Genomic DNA, 14,956 nt, shown 5'->3' on the forward strand with positions numbered 1-14,956 from the left:
TTAAATACAAGAAATATTTGAGACTTTTACTCACACGCAAATATGATATACAACCAACCAAGACTGTAAATTTGTGCTCATATGTATGTAGGTACTTTCACAATTTCCCACACACTTAAAGTTCGTTGACGTCTGCAACTTGTAGTACTTGTGGCTAACTTAATGCGTCTACCGACTGTTTATTAATTCGCACCCGCAATTGTGTGTAGTACTCGTGGACCAAGTAGCAACATTGTTGAGTGTTAAACATTTGCATGTACACAGACCTTTGACCTTTTAATTTCTTTCATTTCCGTACAAATGGTGCTCATATTTAGCACTTGATGTAGGTAATAGAATGCATACTTCCTGCCAACTCATGTAAGATACATTCAAGTGTGCTCGTTAGTAATAAAAAAATTTTAAAAGGCAAGTAAATTATTTCTCAAGGTCTCGTCAAAAGTTAGGCCTGAAAATTTCGAGCCGGTATCAAAAGCAGATGTGTGCGTTTCCGGATATATATATCGTCCTTTGGAGTGGCAAGTAAACCAAAAATTTTAAGGATGAGTCAATTCCTATACTTATATTCATATATATATTCATAATCATATTCATACTCATATATATATTCATATTCATATACATACTCTTATTTATATTCATATTCACACTCATATTCATATTCATGCTCTTACTTATATTCATATATTCTCATACTCAAACTCATATTAAAATTCATACTCATATTAAAACTCATATTCATATTCATATTAACACTCTTATCCATATTCAAATTCACACTCATATTCATATTCATCCTTTTATTCACTTTCACATACATATTCATACATATTCATCCTCATATTCAAACTCATATTCATATTCATATTGATACTAATATTCATATTCATATTCATATTCATGTTCATATTCATATCCTTATCAAGTCCATAGCAAAAAACCTTGCAGACTAGTTTAATAAATAAATAAAGACTACTCAAATAGCGAATGAATTTGCGTTGAACTCTTGAAAATTTGCCGATCGTGTGAAATAAATAGGATTCCAAATGATACATCCATACTCTAACTATGATTGCACTATAAACACTATACAATATTTTCCTTATGCATAGCGGCAGCCATGGGGTGATGGTAGCAAGTTCCGCCTTCCACAATGAATATTCTGGGTTAAAGTCTCGGGCAAAGAAACATCAAAAATTTAAAAAAAATAGGTTTCAATTGGAGAGGTCACCCTTAGGCTGCGGTTTGGAAAACACTCCGATTGTATTGTTGTTATGAAAAGCTTCACAGTGTTGATGCATCTCGCGGTTGTACGACGTAAATTGGAAAAGCAAATCATGTCAAGTATTATTCCAAAAAAAAATTTTTTTTATAGATTGACTAAGAAGTGAGTTGCATCCATTTTAAACATTTTTTAGTCTAATTCAAGTACTTTAGACGTGAAATATTACTTCAAGTCAGTTATATGTCTTTTTTAAGATGACCTGATCATCAGTCGATTTGGCTACCTTTTAATTAAGTTAGAAAATTCGAACATGATATGTTTAACGGCTTTTTATTTACTGCCATTAAAATTTTTCTTCTTCCTTCCAAACGTGGGCGATGCCACGCCCATTTCCGAAGATTTTACCACATATCTAATTTTCGCTATAAAATAAACCCACTTATTATGTTTATCACTTTATTGGTCTTTGGTTATGAATGATTACACTTTTGTCATTTTAAGTTACTGAAAAATTGAAGTGGTTTTCCATCGATTTCGCTTGTTTTCATAACCAAATTTTGTTAAAATATCTCAATTGTTGCTCAAGTTATCGTGCTAATGGGCCGATGAAGGGTCATAAATCAATCAAAATCTTTTTCGATCCTAATAATTTTTATATAAGACATTTTATATCTATATCGATTCTTGAGTAAAAGTACGCGCTGAATACGAAGACAATGACTGAGCTTTTATTTCAAAAGTATTTCATTCAGTGAAAACGAACATTTTCCTCTTGTTCAGAATAAAGAAAGGGTTTATTCTTCGAATCCCTCTAATATTCATTTCATAATTTTATAGATCTTACGGCCATTCTAAAATCTTTTATCGTAATTATAAAAAATAGAATGAGAAATATTCTACTACCCATTGCCAACTAGCTGAACGTAAAACATCTTACGCCAGTTTTCATTGCTTCCCATTTTCTACACAAATTCAAAAAATATATCTAAATAAAATCAAAAGCAGAACTAAAGCGACGTTTATTTCAGTCAATTTGGCCACTTAACGACATTGAAATCTCATTTAATTTATTACAGCTATTTTCGCAAAGAGGGGAGTGTGAGAGCACAGCCTCAACGCACGCAAAGCACAAGGCAACGAAACGACTTCACCAGATTTATGAATATCGAGAATAAGACGATGTATAACTAAAAACTCACTTCAACATTTGGTACACAAAATCTGTAATAATGGATTGTTGGGCAATATGTACTTGATGAATTGCGAAGAATATTAAGTTATCTGTATACTTTCGCCTATTAATATTATTATTTTCTTAATAAATGTAGACAAGTTGTCAACTTAGCAAAAGTAAGAAAAATTCATAAATATTTAATAAATGCTATGGACGTTAAAACCCTTCTCAGTGAAAATATCACTATCATTTTCACCCAAGTGTGCTATGTGCGCAATAAAAGGATTACGTAGCAAACCGGCAGAATATACAATCTGTTTGAAAGAACGAATTTTTGAAGCCTGCTTTTTGATCAAAATCAATCAATGAAAGCAGAATAGACTTAACTGGTGGTTAGGTAAGCCCAACCATTGACTTTTATGACATATGACAAGATGAACTCGCTTTCCGAAAATATTTAATGAACAACAAAGTTAAACGTATAAGCTGCGATACCAAATCAAAAAACAATATATTTATGTCGAAGCTCCTCAAAAAAAGTAAGAGGTGTGACCCTTTTTCCCTATATCCTTTATCGAAATCTAAGTAACTGTATTACTAAGCCCACCCTTATATTTACCAGTTTCTATCTACTGAGGGGATCCCAGTAGAGGTAGAAAAATAATAAGGTTTCTCTTCAAGAAACTTTACTGCATTCACTTCGTACGAAGGGAGGACATAGAAAGCGCGGGCTCATCAGCGGATTCCTTGGAAATACTTTTGTATTCTTTTGACTGAATGATGAATCATTGCGTAGACTTGGAATTCGATATTAAATAGGCAAAATTATAATTTCCGTAGGCAAAATGCTTCTTTCTTTAAAATTTGCCTGACATCGATGGTATGCAATGGCCCTCTGGCTAGAAAGGGCACACAGAGCTGCTGTTATCTAAATTAATATGCCACAAAACTGCAAGAGAGCAAAAGTAATTTTCCTGCTGAAGTTTGCTAGACTAATGTACAATAAGACCAAAGATTATAGTCAAATTAGTCTCACATCACTTATGTGAAGGGTGCTTAAGAGGCTTTTGGTCACACACATTAGGTCAGTAGGAAGAATTTTTACTAACCCAATAACTACTGCCATTTATGAGGGGTTTTTAATAGAAATTCCCTCTCCATAACTCATTGGTGTCGTACACAAATTTATTAAATGCAAGCAATACACCATAGCTGACTTCCCGGAAATAGATGATGCTTTACTGTTCAAGTTGACGCTAGCGCAATTGTCAAACCTCTCAATAAGATTAACACGTGCTGGTACATCTTCAGATGAGCGCAATCAATACTGAACACCAAGGATTGTATTCTCTGAACTGAAATAGATACTATTCAAGCTGTTTAAGGAGTAGGTATTAGCATATGCAATTATTAGAATATGCGGACAAAGTTGTTGTCGCAGTGCCAGAGTCTTTCGACCGCCATCACTTAATGGTATAGAACTTTCAGTCTCCTCGAAGATGAAGCACGACAGCGTACAAATAGACAGCAAGCTTAAGTTGGAAATTGATGTTGAAAGCAGAGTATAAATTGCATTACTTGCCTACCACTTGTGTGAGAGCACAGTAAGTAGTAGATGTGATTTTAAAGCTTACAGTAACGTTTTTCATAGCAGCCATAAGCTCCGACTAGCATACCGAGACATAATTCGGCAGGCTGCCCTCTATAAGCGATAAAATATTACAAAAACAGACGCAGTATAAACAAGCCTAAAATAGCTGTCGCTGGCGCTGCACCTACGCTTAGTAGCTTAAGGCTTAGCCAACAGACTGTGTTTCATATCTTGACCTAAATGCAATATTGACCGGGTAGCTTCCTGAAAGGGATCCCTTGAATGAATGCGATAACAAAACATTTATCTGCCCTCATTAAACTGTTTCCTGCCAGCGTCTGGGCTTACAAAATATCAGTTCTGAAACTTTAAGTTGTTTTGTGCTGCTAAATTTTAGGGTGGTATCACAGTTCTCTGGCCGTCGCCGTGGTGTGATAGTAGCGTGCTTCGCCTACCACATTGAAGGTCTTGGACTTAACTCCCGGGCAAAGTAACATCAAACATTTGGAAAATTTTTTTTCTATTAGAACAACGTCTTTCTTAGCCGCGTCACCTTTCGGCAGGTAGTTTGGCAAACATTTCGGGTGTACGTCTGGCTTGAAAAGCATCTCAGTGAAAATTCATCTGCCATGCAGATGTCCTCCGAGCCAGTACAAAACATCTAGGTCCCGGTCCGCCAAATCGTTGGGAAAATTAAAAAGGAAGAGAAGTTCTGCCTTTTCCCCTTCGGATGTAAATCGCCTGAAGTATCTATTTATTTTTTATCAGAATTCTTCATAAAGAAAATCATAATGTATCAGAGATTGTAAATAATTGAAACAGGTTCAAATGTATACCAAAACAAGTAAGGAAGACTAAGTTCGGGTGTAACCGAACATCACATACTCAGCTGCCAAATTACAGCTTGCAAAACTTTTAAATTACCTTCTTTTAAAAGTGAGCGGTGCCACGCCCATTGCCCAAAATTTTACTAATTTTGATTGGATAACGGTTGGTTGTACATATATAAAGGAATCGAGATAGATATAGACTTCCATATATCAAAATAATCAGGATCGAAAAAAAATTTGATTGAGCCATGTCCGTCCGTCCGTCCATCCGTTAACACGATAACTTGAGTAAATTTTGAGATATCTTGATGAAATTTGGTATGTGGGTTCCTGAACACTCATCTCAGATCGCTATTTAAAATGAACGATATCGGACTATAACCACGCCCACTTTTTCGATATCGAAAATTTCGAAAAACCGAAAAAGTGCGATAATTCATTACAAAAGACAGATAAAGCGACGAACCTTGGTAGATGAGTTGAACTTATGGCGCAGAATAGAAAATTAGTAAAATTTTGGACAATGGGCGAGGCACCGCCCACTTTTAAAAGAAGGTAGTTTAAAATGTTTGCAAGCTGTAATTTGGCAGTCGTTGAAGATATCATGATGAAGTTTGGCAGGAACGTTACTCCTATTACTATATGTACGCTTAATAAAAATTAGCAAAATCGGAGAAGGACCACGCCCACTTTTAAAAAAAAATTTTTTTTTAAGTAAAATTTTAACAAAAAATTTAATATCTTTACAGTATATAAGTAAATTATGTCAACAATCAACTCCAGTAATGATATGTTGCAACAAAATACAAAAATAAAAGAAATTTTCAAAATGGGCGTGGCTCCGCCCTTTTTCATTTAATTTTTATACTCAGTTGAGCAGAGCTCACAGAGTATATTAACTTTGATTGGATAACGGTTGGTTGTACAGGTATAAAGGAATCGAGATAGATATAGACTTCCATATATCAAAATCATCAGTATCGAAAAAAAATTTGATTGAGCCATGTCCGTCCGTCCGTCCGTCCGTCTGTCCGTTAACACGATAACTTGAGTAAATTTTGAGGTATCTTGATGAAATTTGGTATGTAGATTCCTGGGCACTCATCTCAGATCGCTGTTTAAAATGAACGATATTGGACTATAACCACGCCCACTTTTTCGATATCGAAAATTTCGAAAAACCGAAAAAATGCGATACTTCATTGCCAAAGGCGGATAAAGCGATGAAACTTGGTAGATGGGTTGAACTTATGCCGCAGAATAGAAAATTAGTAAGATTTTGGACAACGGGCGTGGCACCGCCCACCTTTACAAGAAGGTAATTTAAAAGTTTTGCAAGCTGTAATTTGGCAGCCGTTGAAGATATCATGATGAAATTTGGCAGGAACGTTAATACTATTACTATATATGTGCTAAATAAAAATTAGCAAAATTGGATGAAGAACACGACCACTTTTTAAAAAAAAAATTTTTTTAATTCAAATTTTAACAAAAAATTTATTATCTTTACTGTATATAAGTAAATTAAGTCAAAATTCAACTCCAGTAATGATATGATGTAACAAAATACAAAAATAAAAGAATATTTCAAAATGGGTGTGGCTACGCCCATTTTCATTTAGTTTGTCTAGAATACTTTTAATGCCATAAGTCGAACAAAAATTTACCAATCCTTCTCAAGTTTGGTAGGAGCATAGATTCTATGACGGTAACTGTTCTCTATGAAAATGGGCGAAATCGGTGGAAGCCACGCCCAGTTTTTATACACAGTCCACCGTCTGTCCTTCCGCTCGGCCGTTAACACAATAACTTGAGCAAAAACCGATATATCTCTACCAAACTTAGCCCACGTACTTATCTGAACTCACTTTATCTCGGTGTAAAAAATGGCCGAAATCCGACCATCACCACGCCCACTTTATCGATATCGAAAATTACGAAAAATGAAAAAAATGCCATAATTCTATACCAAATACGAAAAAAAGGATGAAACATGGTAACTGGATTGGTTTATTGACGCAAAATATAGCTTTGGAAAAAACTTTGTAAAATGGGTGTGACACCTACCATATTAAGTAGAAGAAAATGAAAAAGTTCTACAAGACGAAATCAACAGCCCTTGGAATCTTGGCAGGAATACTGTTAGTGGTATTGCATATACAAATAAATTAGCAGTACCCGACAGATAATTTTCTGGATCACCTGGTCCACATTTTGGTCGATATCGCGAGAACGCCTTCACATATACATCTAAGGGCCACTCGCTTTTAAAACCCTCATTAATACCTTTAATTTGATATCCATATCGTACAAACACATTCTAGAGTCACCCCTGGCCCACCCTAATGGCGATATCTCGAAAAGGCGTCCACCTATAGACCTAATGCCCACTCCCTCTTAAAATGCTCAGTAACACCTTTCGTTTGATACCCATATCGTACAAACATTCTAGAGTCACCCCTGGCCCACCCTAATGGCGATATCTCGAAAAGGCGTCCACCTATAGACCTAATGCCCACTCCCTCTTATAATGCTCAGTAACACCTTTCGTTTAATACCCATATCGTACAAACATTCTAGAGTCACCCTTGGTCCACCTTTATGGCGATATCTCGAAAAGGCGTCCACCTATAGAACTAAGGATTACTCCCTTTTAAACTACTCATTACCACTTTTCATTTGATACCCATATCGTACAAACACATTCTAGAGTCACCCCTGGCCCACCCTAATGACGATATCTCGAAAAGGCGTCCACCTATAGACCTCATGCCCACTCCCTCTTAAAATGCTCAGTAACATCTTTCGTTTGATACCCATATCGTACAAACATTCTAGAGTCACCCTTGGTCCACCTTTATGGCGATATCTCGAAAAGGCGTCCGCCTATAGAACTAAGGATTACTCCCTTTTAAAATACTCACTACCATCTTTCATTTGATACCCATATCATACAAACACATTCTAGAGTCACCCCTGGCCCTGACCTATAGACTTAATGCCCACTCCCTCTTAAAATGCTCAGTAAGGCTTTTCGTTTGATACCCATATCGTACACACACATTCTAGAGTCACTCCTGGTCCACCTTAATGGCGATATCTCGAAAAGGCGTCCACCGATAGACCTAAGGCCCACTCCCTCTTAAAATGCTCAGTAACACCTTTCATTTGATACCCATATCGTACAAACATATTCTAAAGTCACCCCTGGTCCACCTTTATGGCAATATCTCGAAAATGCGACCACCTATACATCAAATACCACTCCCTTTTAAAACACTCATTAATACCTTTAATTTGATACCCATATCGTACAAACACATTCCAGAATCACCCCTGGTCCACCTTTATGGCAATATCTCGAAAATGCGACCACCTATACAACAACCACCACTCCCTTTTAAAACACTCATTAGTGCCTTTAATTTGATACCCATATTGTACAAACACATTCTAGAGTCACCCCTGGTCCACCTTTATGGCGATATTTCTAAACGGCATCCACCTATAGAACTAAGGCCCACTCGCTTTTAAAATACTCATTAACACCTTTCATTTGATACCCATATCGTACAAACATATTCTAAAGTCACCCCTGGTCCACCTTTATGGCAATATCTCGAAAATGCGACCACCTATACAACAACCACCACTCCCTTTTAAAACACTCATTAGTGCCTTTAATTTGATACCCATATTGTACAAACACATTCTAGAGTCACCCCTGGTCCACCTTTATGGCGATATTTCTAAACGGCATCCACCTATAGAACTAAGGCCCACTCGCTTTTAAAATACTCATTAACACCTTTCATTTGATACCCATATCGTACAAACATATTCTAAAGTCACCCCTGGTCCACCTTTATGGCAATATCTCGAAAATGCGACCACCTATACAACAACCACCACTCCCTTTTAAAACACTCATTAGTGCCTTTAATTTGATACCCATATTGTACAAACACATTCTAGAGTCACCCCTGGTCCACCTTTATGGCGATATTTCTAAACGGCATCCACCTATAGAACTAAGGCCCACTCGCTTTTAAAATACTCATTAACACCTTTCATTTGATACCCATATCGTACAAACTCATTCTAGAGTCACCCCTGGTCCACCTTTATGGCGATATCTCGAAAAGGCGTCCACCTATAGAACTAAGCCCCACGCCCTTTTAAAATACTCATTAACACCTTTCATTTGATACCCATATCGTACAAACATATTCTAAAGTCACCCCTGGTCCACCTTTATGGCAATATCTCGAAAATGCGACCACCTATACATCAAATACCACTCTCTTTTAAAACACTCATTAATACCTTTAATTTGATACCCATATCGTACAAACACATTCCAGAATCACCCCTGGTCCACCTTTATGGAGATATTTCTAAACGGCATACACCTATAGAAATAAGGTCCACTCGCTTTTAAAATACTCATTAACACCTTTCATTTGATACCCATATCGTACAAACATATTCTAAAGTCACCCCTGGTCCACCTTTATGGCAATATCTCGAAAATGCGACCACCTATACAACAACCACCACTCCCTTTTAAAACACTCATTAATACCTTTAATTTGATACCCATATCGTACAAACACATTCTAGAGTCACCCCTGGTCCACCTTTATGGCGATATTTCTAAACGGCATCCACCTATAGAACTAAGGCCCACTCGCTTTTAAAATACTCATTAACACCTTTCATTTGATACCCATATCGTACAAACACATTCTAGAGTTACCCCTGATCCACCTTTATGGCGATATTTCGTAACGCCGTCCACCTATAGAACTAAGGCCCACTCCCTTTTAAAATACTCATTAATACCTTTCGTTTGATGCCCATATTGTACAAACACATTCTAGAGTCACCCCTGGTCCACTTTTATGGCGATATTTCGTAACGCCGTCCACCTATAGAACTAAGGCCCACTCCCTTTTAAAATACTCATTAACAGCTTTCGTTTGATGCCCATATTGTACAAACAAATTCTGGGGTCACCCCTGGTCCATCTTTATGGCGATATCTCGAAACGGCGTCCACCTATGGAACTAAGGATTGCTCCCTTTTAAAATACTCATTAGCACCTTTCATTTGATACCCATATCGTACAAACACATTCTAAAGTCACCCCTGGTCCACCTTTATGGCGATATTTCGTAACGCCGTCCACCTATAGAACTAAGGCCCACTCGCTTTTAAAATACTCATTAACACCTTTCATTTGATACCCATATCGTATAAACGCATTCTAGAGTCAACACTGATTCACCTTTATGGCTATATCTCTAAATGGCGTCCACCTATAGAACTATGGCCCACTCCCTCATAAAATACTCTTTAATGCCTTTCATTTGATACACATGTCATACAAACACATTCCAGGGATTCCCTCGGTTCATTTTCCTACATGGTTATTTTCCCTTATGTTGTCACCATAGCTCTCAACTGAGTATGTAATGTTCGGTTACACCCGAACTTTACCTTTCTTAGTTGTTTGTGTCATAAGGTCCACGCACCTACCAAGTTTCATCGCTTTATCCGTCTTTGGTAATGAATTATCGCACTTTTTCGGTTTTTCGTAATTTTGGATATCGAAAATGTGGGCGTGGTTATAGTCCGATTTCGTTCATTTTACATAACGATCTGAGATGAGTGCCCAGGAACTCACATACAAAATTTCACTAAGATACCTCAAAATTTGCTCAAGTTATCGTGTTAAAGGGCAGACGGACAGATGGACGGACATGGCTAAATGAATTTCTTTATTCCCCCAGATCATTTTGATATATAGAAGTCTATATCTATCTCGATTAGTTTATGCCGTTAGGGGTATCGTTATGCAAACAAAATTAATATACTCTGTGCGCTCTGCTCAGCTGAGTATAAAAATTAGACTGAAAAGGTTACTAATCCCAAATAAGACATACACCAATTCGGTTCTTATTACAAAGCTTCGCGATAAATGGATTAATTTTTATTTTTTTGAATTTCACTATAAAAACCTAACATAATTATTGTTACATAATTATTATTCTAGCTTAACACTACGCTCGAAAAAACATCAGTGAAAAAACCTGTTTAGTCCACATTCAGATCAACATTTCGTGAACCATTTTAGATATTTATATCATAATTTATCTGCATATTTTTGCTTAAATATATAAAAATGTAACTGACACTGAATATGTTTATATGCACATATGGATCTTTATTGTGCTGACGCACCTGAAAAAAAAAATATTAAGAAAAAATTTCGAACGACAAATTACTTCCGCTTCCGCTAACGAGTTAGTGAACGTGCTTTAAGCTTTCACATGCAATGGGACAGTTTTACCATTCACTCATATATACACATGCTTGCATGTATGCATAAGTGTGTGTTTCTGCGATACTAAGAAAAAACTCGCGCTCTTATCCAACACGAACGCACGCAAAAGTACACTTAACCAACACCCATTCACAGCCGCTCGCCCGTAGCCAACAACAACATCAACTAAAGCTTCACAGACCAAGCAGGGTCATGCACTTTAACATTTTATATGTATGTATGGATATGTAAACCTCTACATAGTCTATTTTCTGCATTTGAATTTCAGCCGCATGCGTAAATAGTGTTATTTTTTTCTTTTTTGAACAACAACACAGTAGCCACTGCCTTTTAGTGGCATATTTGCCACAACATACAAGTCATGTTCTTGGATACTTTAGCCTTCAAACTTTAGTGTCATGATGAGTTTTAGAAAAGACTCCTAGTAAAACTTTATATATACATAGAAGCGTTTGCATTCCCAAATAATGAAAAGAAATGCAAAAAATATGGAAATTCATTTGGGAATCTGAATTGGGCGTTCACCTAAATTTTGCTTCAAACAGCGGGCGGTTTTCCATTTTTCCATTTATTTGCTAATTGAACTAAATGAGGATATTCAAAAAAGTGAGAATATGTCTAACCACTATGCAAAACCTATGTATATATTCTAAAGATAAACTGCAAAACCACACAAATTTCTTTTACGCAATAGCAAGAGTAATGCCGAAGCAATCAGGGCCCATATCGTGTTCTACTCTGACCTATCGAAAAGCAATTTCACTCAAACAATAAATTAGAAACTGTCAAAAATTCGTAAAAATGATAATAAGTTAGGGATTCAAATTTCAAATATCTCCCCAATCCGTTTACCCATTTCACAGCTATGCGATTAAAAAAACTGATTTCGATCACGGATCGTATAACGCGATATGGGCCCAGGACTACTACAGTGAGCAGGAAGAGAAGAATTTATTCGTTTTATTGGATTTGTATGGAAAAAGAGACTTTGCGGCCGGAGATTCTTGAACATATTGTTTATTTTTTTTTTTTTTTTGGTTATGTACCGACAAAGGTTTATCGACTTCGCCGCAGCTCTTAATATGGTCATATGCAGTGCAAGGTTCCAGACTAAAAATTTACAATCAGCTACATAACTATCTACTGATCAAAGCACACGAGAACAAATCAATTTCATTTTAATCGATGGAAAAAATGTCTGGTGTATTGGGAAAAAGACACCCACACACCCTTGTGCAGACTGGCTGAAAGTAAGCTTGCTATCGAAAAATTGTCTCGGAACAGATAGCTGGAAGTAACTTTGTTTAGCGCCAATACTTCCTCATTTTTATTCAAACGTAGTACTATATATCCGATGTTACTTTTCTAGGCGCTGTAGCCGCCCGATAGTGGTCAGGCCAACACATACATTCCTTCATCCGTTATTTGGCGCTTAACCGCCTAAGTAATTTTGACGGTTTCGTAACAAATCACGCTACCTCTAATCCTATTTCGGAAGCACCAAGGGAGGTTAAGCCTTCCTACATCTGGCACCCCCATCTCAGTAGAAGTCTCCCCAATCCTCTTTTGCCAAACTGTGGTGTCGACTGAAATACTTTCTGGACGGAGCGTATTCTTCCATTTGCATAACATGACCCAGCCACCGAATCCTTTCGGACCTTATTTTGGGATAACTGTCGTCATATCTGCGTAAAGCCCATATAGGCCATCATAAAACTTACTCACAGTCGGCATCACGAACACGACTATATATCTTCCGATTTTTTTTCTTTCGAACACTCCAAGGGCTATCGCATCTTCTCTCTACACTGTCCATGATTCCAAGTCATACATCAGGACAGGTATGATGAGCGACTAGTAGAGGGTGATTTTCATTCGTCGACAGAGGGCTTTATTTTGAATGTCAATGCGCGAATGCGCCTATTCTTTCTTGGATGATGGCAAGTCCTTCGCCTTCTTCTCATTTACTGCAAGAGCGTCAGTGCGATTCAAGTCCTGGTTAATCTGCCATTGACCACATTATTATTATGCGCCAAATCACTAAGTAAACAAAGTTTCAGGCATATTTCCTGTCGTTCGATTTCTTTACACTCTACACACTCGATAAAAGCATGCAATTACTGGCGTAATGCGAATGAAACAGCGGACGAACTAGCTAAAAAGGGTGCATCTTTTGAAGCTTGCTCCATAGACGTCCCAATTAGACTAGGCGAAATTAAGCGAAGGCGAGAGGTGCACATGATCGACCAAGCAGGAAAGGCGTAGGTTCAAGCGCGGGGCTGTAAAGTTTCAAAGATTATGTGCAGGTCTTACAACCTTAGACTAACAAAATTGCTTCTATCATTAAAAAGAGAGGACTGTAGACTCATGACGGGTATTCTGACTGGACAGTGCCTTCTGGCGTCACATGCCTTTAAATTAGGCTTGGTCAGTGATAGCAGATGTAGGAAGTGCTGAAACAATCGAGCACGTTTGTGCTCTTGCCCAGACTAAGAATCCAGCTATTAGGAGTGATACAGCTGTCAGATCTAGAAGCATCAAATAGCTTTAATCCTAGGAAGCTTCTAGTATTTGCCAAGAGGACGGAGTTATTTTATAACATAGGTCCTGGTTTTTGATAGGATTTTTTCAGTTTGGTCGTTAAAACAAACTTCTTGTAACACTACGGACTCAATCAGTCCATGTGAGGTCCTCATGGACCGGCCAGTTCAACCTAACTTAACCTACTGGCGTATGCTGACGAAATTGACATCATCGACTTGAACACCCGCGCAGTATGTTCTGCTTATTCCAAACTGGAAAAATAAGCGAAAAGGATGACTGAGGACAACACGAATATCCTTCTGTCATATAGCAAATAATAAGCGTATTTGTGTCTTGGCAGCCACGCCACTTTTGGCAGGCATAATTTCGAAAGAGTAAAAGATCTAAATTTTTTGGGAACCAGCAGTAACATGAAAAACTTACGGTACCCTTCATGCTATATCGACCATGACAACATCAGATGAGGCGGCTCTGGGAGTCTTCGAGAGAAGAGTTCTAGGAAATATTAGTGGGCATCTACCCCTCGGAGTTTCGAAGAAGATTTGGTGACGTGCTGTACGAGCTTTATGCAGACATCACTATAGTTCATCGAATTAAACACAGCAGCTACACTGGCCTGGTCATGTTATACGAATAAAAGTAAATTATGCTAAGTATATTTATCGGAATCTAACTATGGAAGTAGAAGAAGATCGTTATTCGCTGAGAATTTCAATTATCGCCAGTTCCAATGTCAACTAAATGGTTAAAGTCTAATAATGAGTTTCACGCCAAAAAGCATTTCATTAGAACACCTAACATATCAACACATCTACGCTCCGCTAACTCACACCATTCAACTTTTGAAAGAGTTGACTAGTCATTTCACAAGGTTAGCGTGTGCTCTCCGCATTACACGTACCCTTTTTTCACATTTCACATTAAATTTGTATATATTTGCCTTTTATTTTATCATTTTTATTATTATTGGTATTTTTATACCCCTGCTTACTATCGGCTTGTGGGTTAAAAAAAAAAATTCGTAGCAAACAAATTAATTAAAAAGCCGAACAAGCTGTCATGAAAAACTGGAATTTATTTTTCGCGCATTACCTTAACGAAATATAATTATTCTGTCAATGGACATTTCCAACTTTTATAGATAGGCCCTCAAGGCTCACTCCTACTCTTTGTGCGATTAGCGATTAGAACTGTTGTTTGTATAATTTGCAAAGTAATTGAAACGAATTGCTTCTTTATGACA

This window comes from Eurosta solidaginis, chromosome 4 (genome assembly GCF_040869045.1).
Source record: "Eurosta solidaginis isolate ZX-2024a chromosome 4, ASM4086904v1, whole genome shotgun sequence".
NCBI lineage: Eukaryota > Metazoa > Arthropoda > Insecta > Diptera > Tephritidae > Eurosta > Eurosta solidaginis.